The following is an 18027-nucleotide window of genomic DNA, read 5'->3' on the forward strand; positions in this document are numbered from 1 at the left end:
AACCCAGAGATGGTGACTGACCCATGATAGGCCAATGGTTTGTCAGCCAATGGGAGCACTCCATTTGGCCGCCACTATAAGGGAATTATTATCTATGATGGCCCGGCTCAACAAGTTCTCATTTATGTTAGATCCAGCCCTCATAACATATGAGTTCAAGAAGAAGAATCTCAATTGTATCCAAGTTCTTTTATAACTGGTGCTAGGTTACCGTTTTATCCATAATAAAGAGAACTTATTTTTTGGAATTCAAATCATTGCCTCTAACTGAATGCTCTCCAGTCCAGTCCTGCAAATCCTCCCCCTTTCTCTATTAGCTAAATGAGCAATTGTAAAACTCCCTCCTCGGGAAGAGTCAAAGAGCTTCTTTACTAGATTTTTCACTTATGGAAGAAAAAAAGAGAGAGAGAGGCAGGAAGAAGAGGCCCATCTTAGACCTAAGATTCCTGAATAAACATTTGAATATCCCAAAGATCAAAATATTTTCTATACAGGAGATGGTGTCCTTTATGACTCCCAGTGTTTACAAGAGAAATAATACTGAGTAAGGTCTTTTAAGATAATTTTTAATTCTAACTTCTGCTTAAGGCAATAGCCGTATAAGCAGTACTAGATAGTTTGCATAGATAGATGATGATAGATAGACAGACAGACAGGCTCCCAATATTTAGTTTGTCACATTAGATCTAAAGGACGCTTAATTCCATATTGCGATACATGAGGACAGTAAACATTTGAATATCCCAAAGATCAAAATATTTTCTATACAGGAGATGGTGTCCTTTATGACTCCCAATGTTTACAAGAGAAATAATACTGAGTAAGGTCTTTTAAGATAATTTTTAATTCTAATTCTGCTTAAGGCAATAGCCGTATAAGCAGTACTAGATAGTTTGCATAGATAGATGATGATAGATAGACAGACAGACAGGCTCCCAATGTTTAGTTTGTCACATTAGATCTAAAGGACACTTAATTCCATATTGCGATACATGAGGACAGTAGAAAGTTCTTGAGATTCTGCTATTCATGTACCACTTATGAGTACACAGTGCTTCCCTTCAGGCTTGCAGTGGCACCTAAAGTATTTACCAAGTGTGTATTAGAGGCTATAGCTCACTTAAGGGTAAAAGGTAGGTACCCTTATTTGAATGATTGGTTCTTCATTGATGACTCCACGGACAAGCTGGACATGAGTTTGAGCTTGGCCCTGCACACTATTCAATAACTTGTGGGTCATTTTTTAAAAGACTTTGAGAAATCCCACTCCTGTTAAATCTATCAACTATATTGGGGCTTCTCCCTAACAGGAAAAACATATTTACCTTGCCAGGCCAAGATTATGTTGGCCCTTGTTAAGAAATTTCTGTCCAACAGATATCAGCAGGGGCGGATCTACATATTTTTTAAGGTGGGGCAAAAGTAAAAAATGGCACCCTCCACAGACTGCCACGTCTCTGAAAGGTGCTCACATGCACTCTGCGCCGCCCTGGCCTTCCCAGGGCTGGCTGTGGTTGCTGCTGCTGCTGCTGCTGATTAAAAACAGATTTTTAAACAATCAGCCACAGCTCCCTAGAGAAATTAGTATTTATATACTTAAATATATATAAATACTCTGGGAGCCCTTGGTTCAAATCTCCACTGGGCAGGAAATGGGTGGGGGACACCTGGAGGCAGTCCCTCTGGCTGAACCTGCGTGAGGTTAGAACTGTGGAGGGGAGGGAACCAGGTACACCTTCCTGCACTCTTAGGAGGAAGAACAAGACTGACAGGATGGAAGGGAAGAAAGAGAAGGGAGGGGAAATGAAGAAAAAGAAAGGAAAGAAGGAAAGGAAGAAAGAAAGAAAGAAAGAAAGAAAGAAAGAAAGAAAGAAAGAAAGAAAGAAAGAAAGAAAGAAAGAAAGAAAGAGAAATTAAATGAGGGAAAGGAGAGAAAAGAAAGGAAACAGAAAGAGAAAGAAGGACAGAAAGAAAGAAAAGGAAGGACAGATGGACTTAGAACAAAGCCCTTCCTTTAGAACAACAGCCAGTCGCCCTCCTGACTGTCAAGCGAGTGGATCTCAAAGTAATCACTCTTTGATTTGAAACAAAGTATGATTTATTCAATAATCCAGGTTTGAGCTGAGGATTGGAACTGATACATAGTAACAGTGAAAGGCATACTTAAAGGTGGCACATCAAAGCGTTTTCTACACAAAGCTACATTCTCTAAACAATGCTGCATCCACGTGTGAAGATTCACACGGCAATCTCTTATCTCTCTTGTGGTTTCCTTCCTTGGGGTCAGGTCTGGGAACCATCCCTGGAGGAACTTTATCTTCAAAGAGCAAATTCTTGCATTTGTTAGTAAAAGCGAGAGGTGCAAACTACCCCCTAAACATTCCCTGCTTTGATGTGCCATCTTGGCTTTGGTTAGTAACATTCATGAAGCTTTACAGATACATTCAATTGCAATATTTCATTAGCATCCGATTATAGAAAGGAAGAGTCACATTGCTTGACACTGACCCACTGGCTGGTTCACTCACTTGCTGCTGGGGGGGTGGGGGTGGCAGGGCTGGCTATGGTTGCTGCTGTTGCTGGCGGTGGGGAGGGAGGGTTGGGACTGCTGCTGCACAGGACGGTGTGCATACCAAACCTCAGCCAGCGAATTCCGCCCCCCTTCGGGAACTGAAGGCACGGGAGGATGGCTGGGGGTGGGGGGGGAATAGAAGGAAATTGGAGATAATAATGTCCATGGGGAATGCTGCTCTCCCTTGAAGGTGATGCTAAAAAGAGTGGGGGCAGAAGGTTTATCTTGCAGAGAGTAAGAGAGCGAGGGAGGGAGGAAGAGCAGAGAGTCGGGGGCAGGAGAGCCCTGAGGGGCAAGGGATGGAAGGAGGTAGCGAGCTCGCAAGCTGTTGGTTTCTCTGGCTGCCTTCCTCTAGGGCTAATCTACCAGCAGGCATGATGCCTGGAGCTGCACTGGAGCAATGGGCCAGTGGTGGCAGTGACTAGCTACTTCCTCATTCCTCCCCTTCCTGTTTTTACTTCTGGCTTCCCTCCTGCAACACAGCTGCTGACCTCGCCTCACTCTTCGGGTGTACAACTTACATTTTTAAATAAATGTATGAGAAACAAATCCCACTGAATAAATGCTTAAACAGACACACAACTATGGCATTTGGCACCTTTCTCCTTGGTGCCTTACAGGGTTTTTTTTCTGATGCTCGGCAACTGCAGCAGTCCAGCAAGAAAAGAGCGGGCTGATCTGGAAGCAAAACTTGGGCTTCCGCCACACATTTTCAAATGCCTCTGATTTTAATGTAATACCAAAGGAAAAGTATAGGGGGAGTGGATCTTCTTTATTTCACAGAACTCAGTTCCAGAAAGTATGTCTATGTACTCTTGCTGTCTAGGGGGTGGGGAGGGGTTTGCTCTCGCAACACTTAAAACAGACAGTGAAGCCCAAATGGCAAGCCTTCCTCTTTCGACTACATGCTTCCTCTTGATTTTCTGCGTCTTCGTGGATCAAATGAGAAGTGGCTTTGACTGTCTTCTTCAATTGCGGGGGGCAGTGCTGGGAAGCCGCAGTCACAGGGTTACCTAGACTCTTCTGAGAAAATAACCTGCCTGCCTTCCAGCAGCACAGGAGGATTCCTTTTAAAAAACCACATGCGTGCACTGCACAGCAGCCCAGCCAGCCCAACTGGCGAACTGAGTCTCCTCGACACACCAGGCCTGTTGGAGGCACCAGTGCCCACCCAGCGCCTGGGAGATGGGGAGAAAACTGTGTGAGACTCTGCCGGGGAAGGGGTGTGGCTGGGCTCAGACCCACCCCTAAGTGTCTTCTGAGAGCATACAAAGAGCATGCTGCTGCAACAGTACAGCCAGCCCACCAGGCAAGCTGGTCACCTGGACCACATGCTGGGCTGCCACGCTCACTGGAGGCACCACCATCCGGGGGAGGGGGGAGAGCCGTGCAAGTCTCGTTGGGGGCAGCAGCTGCCAGCTGGCTTGGTGGTTTGTGTGGTCCAGCCCAGCAGGTGAGCCAGTTGCCTGGACCACGCTCTGAGTTGCTGCATGCCCAGGAGAGGGGGGGAAAGAGCCACGAGAGGGGGGAAGCTGCCGGCTGACTTAGTTCAGAGGTTCATCTGGTTGGCAGGGGTGTGCGCTGCCACAGGTCATATTTATTTATTTATGTTGTACATTTATAGCCCGCCCTTTCCTGTAAAGGACGCAGGACGGATTCCAACAAGCTAAAACATTAAAACCAACAATAAAACATCAAAATAGTTAAAGCAATTAAACCAATACATTAAGTCAATCATTTAAGACAGCATGGACGGTATGAGCATTTGAGATGTAATTATCGTGGGCAGCCTAAGTTGCCCCAAGATATCAACAGTATTGGCCCCAAATGAAGTGGCAGTCATTGCTGGGAGGCCAGTTGTGTCAGATTATGTTTCATTGAAGTTACTTGTGCTTTCTGAATTTGTTATTTACTGCTCACTAATATTAATGCTAATAAATAAGTCCCCTTGCTACTAACCCAGGTACTCTGCATAGTAAAGGAAGGGGGGTGGGAATAGCTGGGGATGAGAGTTGCCAAGGATCTAAAGACCAGCACGGCCTTTGAAGTGCAAAGCGTTCTGCTGACCAGGCTGGCGCCTCCGGAGCAGAGCAAGGACACTACCAGGAGGGAAAGATAAGCGGGCGTGTGAAAGTGTTACTTGCAGAGACCAACTGTAGTTTTATTATGGGAAATAGTTTAAAGCTTCCACTAGTTTGGGTGTGATTATGTCTCTGGTGCACCCAGAATCTAATAGTGCTCGGGCATGTATAAAACGTTTAAGTCTAGGGTTCTATAAAGTCAGTGGAATGAAAAACAAAGTCCCTGTAATTCTCACCTTCAGTGGCACCGTTAGTTCCATGACCTGCTGCTCAGCACCTCTCAGTGCAGGTCTCTCCCGTTTCCCGCCGGCTCATCTTCCCTGGCGTCTTCTCCCATTTCATCAATAACGATGATCTCCTCCTGTGGGGTTGCAGATGCCGAGCTGCTCTTAGCTGGTTCTTTCGCTCATCCCTCCACCTTCTTCGCTTTGGGTACACTGGTCCTTGCGGTGAGCGGGGGGGGGGGGGGCCTTGAGGCCGCTCTGGGCAATTTGCCACCATGTGGTTGGGGTCGCTGCATCAAAAGCAGCGTCTGGGGGTGGTTGGTTTAATTGTTCCCTCAGGCTGCCCTGCCTTCCGCCCTTCTGCTTTTGCCCCCGGCCGAGACTCACGTCCCCCTTTTACCCCCTTGCTGCTGTTGATGCTGGAGAGCCACTCTCTTCATGTTGGTTTCTACTTCTCCCACCAGTTGCACCCACCCTTCCAGCATGCTAGGGCAAGCCTGTTGGAGGGCTCGATCCAGCACGTTGGCATTCAGGCCCCTCTGGAACTGCTCGATCTTCATCTGCTCGTTCCACCCTTGTACTTTAGCCGCGTTGGCCCGAAAGTCTACTGTGTACTCTCTCACGGCTTTGGACCCCTGTTGTAGGTCTCTCAGGGTCGTCAGCGCTCGGGTCTCTTGCAGGGGTGTCTTTGTATTGCATCAGTGGTGCTCGTAGGAACACCGCCACCATATCTAATTCGGGGCTCTGGGTCTCGTACAGGCTTACGTACCATCTTTTTGGCCGCCCCCTTCAGTTTGGAACCCAAGTAATCCACTCTGCTGAATTCATTGGGGAAAGTGTGCCCGCAATAGAACATAAAACTTAGCTTGTATTGAAAAGTACTCCACCTCTTCAGGGTCTCTGTCAAAGGTGGCATCCAGCTCGCGGCCTCGGCCGTAATCCCTCTGCGGCAGCAGTAGTGGCTGAGGTTGTTGGGGTAGCTGCGGTGGTGGGGGGTTGTGGGGGTTGCCCCTCTCTTTGTGCCAGAGGTTGCCGTGCCCGGTCTAGTTGCCTTCTCACCTCTTGGGCCATGAATGCGTTGTTTGCTCGCATTTCTACTCTTAGACCTCTGGCCATCTCTGCCATCTCTAACCTCATCATTTGGAGAAAGTCCCTTGGGTCGGGGTTTTGTTCTTCCTCCTCCTCATCATCTGGGATTGGATCGGGGCCTTGTTCTTCCCGACCATCTCCTCCACTCGCCTCCAAGGTGCCTTGCTTGCTGTCGTCCCCCATCCGTGTGCGTAGGGGTGGCAGCTCTAGGATCGCCTCTCTCCGAGTGGGTGCTTCGTCCGTTAGGCTAGCGGACCTTCTGGGGCCCCAATCCGTTGGGGTTATGAATAGTCGCTATATGTGCAGCAGAGACCCTCGCCCTGCCAGCCTCCTGGTGTCGAGTACATACCACGGAGGTTGTCTTGGGGCTGTGGCAGGTCCTTGATCCTCACCAATCACTCATTCTGGATTTTCAGGGACTTCTCCATTATCTGGGGCTTTCTCCGCCATTGTGGTAGAAAGTTTCCAATTCGGTTACGTCCCCACGTGAGATTACTCCCAAAATGTCAAGCGCCGATATTTCTCAATAAGCAGTCTTTTGTTTTAAATCAAAGCTGTTTTATTATTAGAAACTCAGGAGCTGTACCAAGGACACAAACCTTGGGAGTAATGACGTACACACACAGTTACACTGTTGCTATATAGGATATCGTCAAAGGTTACCATACAGATGCATACTTGAGCCATGGGTTCAAAGGTTGCTAAACAATTATTTTATTACTAAGGAATTTAAGCTATTGGAAACATCAACCATTCTCACACTATTCTGGGAGAAGATAAAAGTTGTCTGTGCGAACCTGTGGGAGAGGCGACTTGAAAGTAATGCCAGCCAGGCTGTAGCATAAAAAATCTTTGGGCCAGATGGATTTATTACTTGCCCAATGGCTGTAAATGGGGGGAGCAGAAGAGACCTGGTGACCTGCTCTTTCTCTAGAAGAAAAACATGTTACAAAAATAAGCGCACTTGACACTGCCCTGGCTACGGGACTGGTTGCTCTAACAGATTACCTTTGAATGCAGCTGGATCAGGGTGGGTCAACACTATTACCTTTAAAGCCCTATATGGCCGAGGACCTACCTACCTGAGGGACCGTCTTTCCCCATATGAACCCCAGAGAGCACTGAGGTCATCAGGGAAGGACCTGCTGACTATTCCCGGGCCGAAGGAAGCAAAACTGCAGAGTACCCGCACTCGGGCTTTCTCCGTTGTGGCTCCACACCTATGGAACCAGCTCCCGGAGGAAGTGCGGGCCCTGCGGGACTTTGACCGATTCCGCAAGGCCTGCAAGACCATCCTCTTTGGTGAAGCCTTCACCGACTAAAAACTGTGAGACTGCTTAAATGATTTTGTCATCTGCCGGAATAGCACCAAGATGTTAATTTTATTGTTTTACTGTTTTTAGAATTTTAATTGTTACCTATTGTTTAAATTATTGTATAATCTCTTATATTGACTGATGCTGTTAGCCGCCCTGAGCCTGCCTCGGCGGGGAGGGCGGGATATAAATAAAATGTATTATTATTACTATTATTATTAGATCACACAGCAGCATTCGACACAGTCGACTACGATCTGTTATCTCACTGCCTTGCCAATGTGGGAATACATGGGTTGGCCTTACAATGGCTCTCCTCTTTTCTCTACGAATGGGGACAGAGGGTGGTGCAAGGAGAGGATGTGTCCGTAAGACACCCCCTGGGTTGTGCAGTTCCTCAAGGGGCATTCCTCTCCTCAATGTTGTTTAACATTTACATGCGCCCCCTTGTCCAGCTGGTACAGAGTTATTGGCTAGGGTATCATCAATATTGCTAAAATGGCATTTTTCCATCTACGTCAGTTGTATTTGCTGTTGTGTGACCAGTTGGCCTCGATCCTGTCATCCTTGGCTGAGGGTTTAGAGGCCATGGTGGGCTGGCTGAAGCAGAGTCAGTTGAAACTGAAACCCTCAAAGACTGAGGTTCTACGGGTGGGGGGACTGAGGCTGGAGCTGGAGCACAGATTGTCTGCTCTCAGTGGGGTGCTCCTAACACTAGCACCAACAGTCAATGCCTCTCTTTCAATGGAGGCCCAGGTCACACATATTGCTAAAATGGCATTTTTCCATCTATGCCAAGCCAGGCAACTGGCTTCCCTCCTCCCTCGTTTGGACCTAGTCACGGTAATCCATGCGGCGGTCACCTCCAGGCTAGACTACTGTAATTCGATCTATGCTGGCCTACCCTTGACTTTGACCTGGAAACTCCAATGGGTCCGGAATGCGGCAGTTCGAATCCTGACGTGAATGCCACAGACAGCACACATTCTACCTGTGCCACGTCAGCTACACTGGCTTCCAATTAAGTACCGAGTTAGATTCAAGGTTTGGTTATGACCTTTAAGGCCTTGAGCGGTCTGGGACTGCCGTATCTACAGGACCACCTCCTCCACTATGTCCCTGGAAGAGTGCTACGCTCTACTGGCCAAAATCTACTGGTGATCCCTGGCCCTAAAGAGGTCTGACTGTCCTCAAAGAGGGCTAGGACTTTTTCAGTCCTGGCCCCGACATGGTGGAACTCTCTGCTGGAAGACATCAGGGCCCTATGAGATCTTTTACAATTCCACAGGGCAGAGATGTTCTGCCAGGCTTTTGTTTGAGGACAGCGATGGCTGCTGGGCTGGCACCCCGCTTCCCCCCTCTATTTAAGGGAGGAACTGCTCCTAATGCCTGGAAAGCAGAATTATAGTACAGCACACTATAAAGTATGTTCCTTGAGTTACAACTGTTATAAATGACTGGTTTTATTGATTTTGTGTGTACCTTTTGTTGTACATCGTCTAGAGCCTGGCATTGGCCAGGATGAGGAGGTGATTCATTGACGACGACGATGATGATATCTGTTTTTGTCAATTGATTACTGTACCTTACTCAATAAAAATATTTCAGGTCTAAATGGTATTACTGTCTTTAACATATTTTGCAACAATTCATGCACTTTCACCCAATAAGTTCTAGCCAGCTTACATAACCACCATAAATGAAAAAAGTACCTGGTTGTTCTTGACATTTCCAGCACATTTTGGACATTTTAGGATCAATTTTTGCTAATTTACACGGTATCATATACCAACAGTGGAACATTTTAAATAAGTGACACAGAATGTTGGACTGGATGGGCCATTGGCCTGATCTAACATGGCTTCTCTTATGTTCTTATGTGACACAGAGTGTTGCACTGGAGGGGCCATTGGCCTGATCCAACAGGGCTTCTCTTATGTTCTTATGTGACACAGAGTGTTGGACTGGAGGGGCCACTGGCCTGATCCAACAGGGCTTCTCTTATGTTCTTATGTGACACAGAGTGTTGGACTTGAGGGGCCATTGGCCTGATCCAACAGGGCTTCTCTTAGGTTCTTATGTGACACAGAGTGTTGCACTGGAGGGGCCATTGGCCTGATCCAACAGGGCTTCTCTTATGTTCCTACGTGACACAGAGTGTTGGACTGGAGGGGCCATTGGCCTGATCCAACAAGGCTTCTCTTATGTTCTTATGTGACACAGTGTTGGACTGGAGGGGCCACTGGCCTGATCCAACATGGCTTCTGTTATGTTCTTGTGTGACACAGAGTGTTGGACTGGAGGGGTCACTGGCCTGATCCAACAGGGCTTCTCTTATGTTCTTATGTGACACAGAGTGTTGGACTGGATGGGCCACTGGCCTGATCCAACATGGCTTCTCTTATGTTCTTACGTGACACAGAATGTTGGACTGGATGGGCCATTGGCCTGATCTAACATGGCTTTTCTTATGTTATGTTGTAGTTAATTCTCCATAACTGTGACCATTGATCTAAGTCAATATTACATCATAGATTTTGGGACCATTTAATCATGACTTCCTTAACAGTCTCATCTTCCATTTTCAATTGTAATAAGTAATTATACATTTCTTTACAGTCTTATCATCTGTTTCCAACAATAGTTTGTCAAACAAACATTTATGAGAAAAAAATCCATTATCTTATCTTTCTTAAATCTAGATTTGATTAGTCAGCCACCAATGTAACACCACATTTTGTTTTACTAATTCTGTCTGTTTTCATTAAGCCTTCCTCTATTAACAGATCCTGGTACCTAATTATTTTATCATCCTTCAGTAAATGAGGCTGTGTTAACACTTCAATAGGGGAAACCCATCTTGGTACCTTAGCATATGTCATTTTCTTTATTTTATCCCAAATTTGTTATAAGATATTTTCTAATCAAATGGTTATTGAAGTATTTATGCCCTTGCGTATTATACCATATAAAAGCATGCTGCCCTATTTTAAGATCATGGCCTTCAATTGCCAGCAACCTTCTATTTTCTAATTGAATCCACTCCCATGCCCAGACCAGAGCATTGACTTTATGATATAGTTCCCAGTCAGGCAAGGCCAGCCTCCTGTTTCTTTTGCCTCTTGCAAAACTTTTTGCTTTATTCTGGGCTTTTTGTCTTGCCATATAAAACCTGTGGTTATTTTATTAAGGGTTTGAAAATAAATCTTTTTTTGGAAGTATAGGTAGTGTTTGAAACAAAAAAAAAATAGTTTAGGTAGTATAGACATCTTTATGGCAGCAACTCTCCTCATGAAAGATAGTTGTAAGCTTTTCCAGTCACTTACAGTGCAATCCTAAAGAGAGTTGCACCAGTCTAAGCCTATTCATTTTAATGGACTTAGACTGGAGTAAGTCTCTTTAGGATTGTACTGTTAGTTGTTTTTCTGTGACTTTCAGCAGTTTTGTGTAGTTATCCTCATAAAGGGAACTGTATATGTTAGTTGGACCCCTAAGTATCTCATTTTTTCCCTCAATTTAAAATCCTGATTTCTCTGCCAATTGCATAGCCATTTGATTCCTCATATTTAAAATTTAATTTAGTTTAATTTAATTTTTAGATTTATATCCCATTCTATCCAGCAAGCAGGCTCAGGGCGACTTACAACAATAAAACAACAGAGTTAAAATAATATCATAAAAACAGACATTACGAAACAGGATCGGCACAGTAAACAATCTTACAGAGATAGGCATGTGGCTGATGGCTAACAGCATAACTTAACACCATAATGGTGAAATGCTGGGGGAAGTGATGACTTTCAAATGACACCCGCTGGATTAATTAAAAGCCTGGCAGAAGAGCTCTGTCTTACAGGCCCTGCAAAACCTTAAAAAGTCCCGCAGGGCCCAGATCTCCAGCAGCAGCTCATTCCACCAGGTAGGGCCCTGGACCGAAAAGGCCCTAGCCCTCGTTGAAGCCAGCCAGGCATCCTTAGGACCAGGAACTATGAGAAGATGTTGAGCATCAGACCTCAGAGCCCGGGGGGGATCATATGGGGAGAGGCAGTCCTGAAGGTATGAAGGACCCTGGCCATAAGGGCCTTAAAGATAAGGACCAATACCTTGAACCGGATTTTTAATTAAAATTTTTGGAGGTTGCCTGTTAACCTTCAGTCCAGCCACTCTACCAAACTCTTTCAGATCTGATAGCAAGGGATCAATTGAATCAAGTGGATCTTCTAGGATAAAAACAGTATTTCTTATTTGTCTTTTGGGGAGAAAGCCAGATTAGTTTTAATGTATTATTGCCTTTAGAACCTTTTTAATCTGTTTGACAAAACTGTAGCAAAGATTTTATAGTCTACATTAAGAAGAGAGATTGGTTGATAATTTTTAATATCTTTAATATCTTAATATCTTTTTCATTATGGATCAGGATGATGTTAGCTTCCTCCCATGATTCTGGGATCTCCACTTCTTTCTATATATATTCCATCAATTTCTTGAAAGGTAATAAGAGACATTCTTCAAAAGTTAAGGAAAATTCAATTGGTAGGCCTTCTGGACCAGGTGTTTTCCCTTTCTTCTGATTTCCCAAAGCTTGAGTAATTTCCTGAATTCTTATTGGGGTATTTAAATATTTCAGTCGTTCTTCATCAATTTTAGGGAGTGTTTGCCTTAAATAATCTTGCTGCTGGCGAGTATATACGTCTGCATTTTGATATAGTTGTTTGTAAAACTCTCTTACAATTTCCTTAATATCTTAAAATGGATGTTTTCCCTTTCCTTAAGTACCTCTTAAGGCATTTATTATTTTTTTCTCTTTAACCTTTCTAATTTTGTAGGCTAGTCATCTACCTGGTTTATTTGCTGCTTCAAAAAAGTTCTGTTTCACGTATTTCAATTTCTTTTCCATCTAATTTAAGAAAATTAGATTTGATGCTGTAAAAGTTTGATCTCTTGCTTCAGTTTTAATAGGTCAGTGTCAAGTCCCTAGTTACTTCAAATAAAGAGGCTCTCCATGGTTTCAGATAAGCTTTTAATATAAGGTTATACTAGGTGTTCACAACACCGGATCAGTGTTGAAACTGACTTGATTCAAAATTGCAAAGGTTATATAGTTCATTACAAGCTGTTAAAAGTGTGCCTTGTTTTGGGCACACAAGCAATTCGATCAATTCAACTTCAGGGGTTACAAATCATGTCTCACACTCACCATTATTATAAAACCCAAGTAATAGATAAGAATATTCTAAGGTAGGAGGCATGACCTTGGGGATTGTGCTTCCCACCTCCAGAAGACACAGCAGTTTCGCTTTCATTTTTACCCACACATTCCTTCAGATACATACATCAAGCACAGGCAGTAAATAAGGGACTTGACATTCAGGCTTAATTTTCAGATCATTTTCCTTTTGTCTCAGCATGTTTTTTAATTTTTGGACCTTCTGTCTTTTCTCTTTATTCTGTATTGCGCTAAATTTTATTGCCAGACCTCTAATGTAGTGGTTAAGTGTGCGGACTCTTATCTGGGAGAACCGGGTTTGATTCCCCACTCCTCCACCTGCTGGAATGGCCTTGGGTCAGCCATAGCTCTGGCAGAAGTTGTCCTTCAAAGGGCAGCTGCTGTGAGAGCTCTCTCCAGCCCCACCCACCTCACAGGGTGTTTGTTGTGGGGGAGGAAGGTAAAGGAGATTGTGAGCCGCTCTGAGACTCTTCGGAGTGGAGGGCGGGATATAAATCCAATATCATCATCAATATCATAAAAAAAGCCTTACTACCCTCCCAGACTTTTTAATATGAAATTTCGTCCTGTGTATTAAATTCAAAGTAGGACTTTATTTCTTCTGTAGTTTGTTGCACAAATTTCTTATTTTTTAAAATTGCTGTGTTAAGTCACCAACTATATTTTATTTGAGTCCCCTTTAGAGTTATCATCAATGGACTATGGTTCAAAAAGGTTATTGGCAGAATTTCTGTTGTTTCTAGATCTTTCATCATTGTTGCCATCATCTAGGACATGTCTATTCATGACCAATATTCATGCCTATTAGAATAAAATGTAAACTCTTTAGTCATAGGATTGCATATTATCCAAGAGTCACCCAGTGCATATTCTTCTGCCATCAGTATGAAACTTTTAGGTAATAGTTGGCCAATTCTTTTTGTATGTTTAGAGGTCTTCCTATCTTCAATCTTATCAAAAACAGTGTTGTAGTCTCCTACGATACATATATTTTTGTAGCCATACTCCCTCAAAATATGATTTACTTTGTGAAAAAAACCCTTCTTTGTGATCATTTGGAGCATATAAGTTATCCAATAGGATTTTCTGTTCCGCTCTTGCCACTTCTACCAACTGAATTCTTGCATTTCCTGATGCAAATAAAAATTTGGAATTAAATTTTTCCTAGATAGATAGATAGATAGATAGATAGATAGATAGATAGATAGATAGATAGATAGATAGATAGATAGATAGATAGATAGATAGATAGATAGATAGATAGATAGATAGATAGATAGATGGATGGATGGATGGATGGATGGATGGATGGATGGATGGATGGATGGATGGATGGATGGATGGATGGATAGATAGATAGATAGAGATATAGCAAGGCCTCTCTTTTTCAAATCTCCATCTGAGACAATATACAGTTTCCTCAACTTCTTGTTTTCTAATAAAGCCTGATCTTTTTTTCTTATATGTGTCTCACAGTTTAGTTTTTTTAATTTCAGGGAAAAAAATCCTCTTCTGGGGTGAATTAAGACCACTGATGTTAATTGATATTATTTTCATTTGTATAGCCATATTTAAAGTTGGAATTTTTAATTATCTTTTTATAGGGTTTTTTGTTTGTTTGTTTCCATTTGCAGACCTCCATCCTGGCCTTCCTCTACTTCTTGATCTGAGTCAGTTGATCTTTCCAGACTTCATGGATTGTTCTCTCTCTTTCCCTTTCCCAAAGGTTTTTTGAAGCTCTTTTCATCTTTCTTCTTTCGGCTTGGTTGTCTCGAAAGTCTTTTAAGTTTCAAAACCCAGTCAATCTTATATCTTGTATAAGCCATCTAAATTGTATAGTTTTCTCTTGTAGAAGAGAGGCTAGCACTTTATAATCTGTTCTCCGTTGTCTGACTTGCTATGGGATCCCTTACAGCACTTTAAATCTCCTGACCTTTAATTTTTAATGGTTGGTCTCGAATAGCCTTCCCACTCTGCTTCTGTCTTCAGACAAACTCTAGGTAAAGCATGTTTTTTCACATACGCTATACACTATATATGTGATCTATTTCCTTTCAACCTCTACTGTCTCTTTAACCAGAACTTGTGCCAGTGCTTCCCTTAACACATACACAAGGTCTTCCTGCTTTTCTTCGGGAACATTCATAAATCTTAGGATATTTTCCACTTTATCCATTTCCAACTTTATAAGTCTGTTATCAAAAGTTTTCTGTTTAACTTCTACCATCTCCAATCTTTAATTTACAGATGTTAGTTTAGCATCTATTGAATTTGTGGTATGGGTAAGGTTGGCTATCTCTACTTTTGTGTTTGTCATTTGTAACTGTACCTCTTCCAACTTACGTTTTAGACTTCCTAATTGGTCAGTCAAATTATTTTGTAATTGGTTAAGTGCGCCTATAAAAGTAGCTTCCGAAGTTGTTTGTACTTCTTTTAATGCATCTTGTGACAAGGCCATTCCCACAAATTTAAGCATACCAGGTGATGGTACAATTTTAGTTTGTTTGGACATCTTTAAACCCTCTTAGACTACCTAGTTTAGTGTACCGTGTGTCTAAAATTTAAACTTTCAGTCTCCAGTCTTTTACATCCTCCTAACTACTATTTCTATGTCTCATTCACTGTTTATATTAACCTTTATCCTTAAGCAATTATTACATTAGTTTAATTTCACACTTTTACTTCCTTTTAATCCAGATCTCACCATCCAACCAGTAGAACAAAAAGAAGCTTTCTAGCAGCAAAAATTATTTTAATTATTTTAAACTGTTTTAAATTGTTTTAATTGTTTAACCGGTAATTGATTATTAATTGAACTGTTTTGCTTACTGTTTTTATTGTTAGTGTTTGATTGTTGTTAGCCATCCTGAGCCTGATTCGGCGGGGAGGGCGGGATATAAATACGAAGAATGAATGAATGAATGAATGAATGAATGAATGAATGAATATACAAGAAGACAAGAGGCTCAAGAAAAGAGAAAGATAAAACAACACAGACTCTTATTCAAGTCCTACTGCTGGTTAGTTCTTGACTCTTGAGTAGGTTGTATGGCTGGTAGTTTTCACTAGTAGGATTAACTTCTCCCCAAAACAGACCATCAGTGTTGTTATGAGTCTAACTGACATTATATCCTTTTAAGCAAACATAAGAGTTCCAGTCAGTCTTCTTTTGTCACCTCTGAATTCTTCCTATGTCTCAGTCCAAAGTTTCACAACTCAGAGTTCACTTTTTGTAATTCACAGCATAAACCAATCCCACCCAGCCTACCACTTCCCCTTACCAAGTCTCCATTAAACTAAGAAGGAAAATGAACAGAACCCAAAAAAGCCACAGTTCAAAAAGCCAGCAACACCCCCCCCCCCCCAGCAACAAAAAACACAGTTCAAAAAGGAAAATATATTTTAAAATGGTCAAAGCCTCCCCAAAAAGCCACAGTTCAAAAAAGGAAAGAAAAAAAATGCAAGGGGTAATCCAATCCTGCTTCTGGACCTCTGAATTCTTCCTCCTAAATCCCAATTTAGAAATTATTAATTTAAATTTCCATCTTCACAGCTCTTAGCAGAAGCCAATCTCGCCTGGTAAACTGTATGGATAAAACTCCTGCAGAAGTCTTAATGAGTTCCCAGTCAATCCAGTTTACCATGTCTCCAGCATCCAAGTAAGAATAAAGAGGGAAAAAACAGAAAATACAAAAAAAAAAAGAGGGCGGAGATTCAAATTGAGGACAGAAGAACCACAGTTCAAAAAGGCAGGCGAGAGCCTATTTTCCCCCCTCCTCTTCAAAAGGCTTATCCAGGCATTCATGTTTATCTGCTACAGCTGTTGGTTAGCGGCCATTCTTTCAGAAGATATGAGATAGGCAAATTCCACATCCACCTGGCTCACACCCGATGCAGTGAAACCAAAGTCGCAAAGGAAAAACAACACAAAATTCACTGACCTTCCCTGGTCTTAATCTCCAGTTTTTCTTGCCAATATTCCTCTGGAGTTGCAGGTCATTTCAAGGCATGCACTCCAAGTAAATTCCACCTCCTCCTCCTTGCTCCAGCAGTGGCAACTATTTTGTCATTATGGCATCCGTGACGAACAGGGCCACAGAGTAAAGGGAGCCCAAGAGTCTGTCAACATTTCCTCCTGTTCTTCCCTCAAAGCACCATGTGCTTGCAGGCCTCCTTTACTGGGGCTCTGCTGAGTCTTTGGTAGCCTGGAGACCCCCCGAAAATGCCTGGTTCGGCTCATCCCAGCAGCCGACACTGCAGGATGTGTCTGCACTCACTGCACTGAAACTGGATGTCCCAAAAAATGTTTGTTTGTCTTGATATTTTTAGCAACCAGCTCCTCATGATCTCTTTTTATGTGCCTAATTATTGACTTACATTTCTTTTTCCAGAGTCTTTGTTCCCTCCGATTCATTGGGACAGATCTTCCACTTTAAAAAAGAAAAATGAATTCTGCTTAACTTTTTAAAGCTTTTTTAGCTTGCGTTGTTAATCACACAGGCCTTCTTTAGACTTGGCTGTGCCTTTCCTAAACTGTGGAATGCATTCTAGTTGGGCTTCAATTAATGTGGCTTTACATAGCTTCCAAACATCCTCTAGGGATTTGACTCCTTTGCATTTCCCCGTCAGCTTCCGTTTTACTATTCTCCATATTTTTGTAAGGTTCCCTCTTTTGAAATCAAATATTACAGTTTTGAACTTTCCATTGACCTGAATTCTGCACTTAATAGTATTTTGGTCACTGTTCCCAATATAACAACCTCTATATCTCTCGCCGCGGTTTTTGACCCTCTCAGATCCAAGTCCAAGATCACTGCTCCTCTGGATAGCTCTGTGCACAGTGCATAGAGATTTATGATGTCTAGGAATCTCATTCCTACAGCATGACTTGACCACATGTTTACCCAGTCAATGTGAGGGTAGTTGAAGTCTCCCAGTATACTAACATTATCTGCTTTAGTCACCTCCCTTATTTCCTTTTCCATCTCAAGATCAGCCTTTATAGGGTTGCTTAAAACCTTCTAATGCTCTTCTGTAAAATTGTTAAATTTATATTGCTTAAGGTAGTCCCTTTGAACCTCATTAAACGTCTGTGTAGTTTTATATAATTTTTTATAAAACTGTTTCATTATTTGTTGTATCTCTTGTCTTTTGAATTTCTCTGTATTATCTTCATCTCTAAGAGCAGTAATAGTCCTTTTAGTAATTTCTTTTTGATGTCTATAAGCCAACCATCTTCCTGGCTTATTAGCATATTCAAAATAGTTTTGTCTGGCAAATTTAAGTTTCTTCTTCCACCAATAACAAATTAAGTTGATGTTGCAGCTTTTTTATTCTGTTCTGAAAATCTAGCCTTGAGAGCTGCAATTTAAGATTATTTTCTACTATTTTTAATTGCATAATAAGATCTTGAAATTTTTTTTATCTTTCCCTCTTTCCCTTTGAAGTAAATCTGATTGCCAGTCCTCTAAAGAATGCTTTGGCCGCATCCCATACTGTTTGCATCTTTACATCTTGA

Source organism: Heteronotia binoei, chromosome 5, assembly GCF_032191835.1.
Source record: "Heteronotia binoei isolate CCM8104 ecotype False Entrance Well chromosome 5, APGP_CSIRO_Hbin_v1, whole genome shotgun sequence".
NCBI classification, from domain to species: domain Eukaryota; kingdom Metazoa; phylum Chordata; class Lepidosauria; order Squamata; family Gekkonidae; genus Heteronotia; species Heteronotia binoei.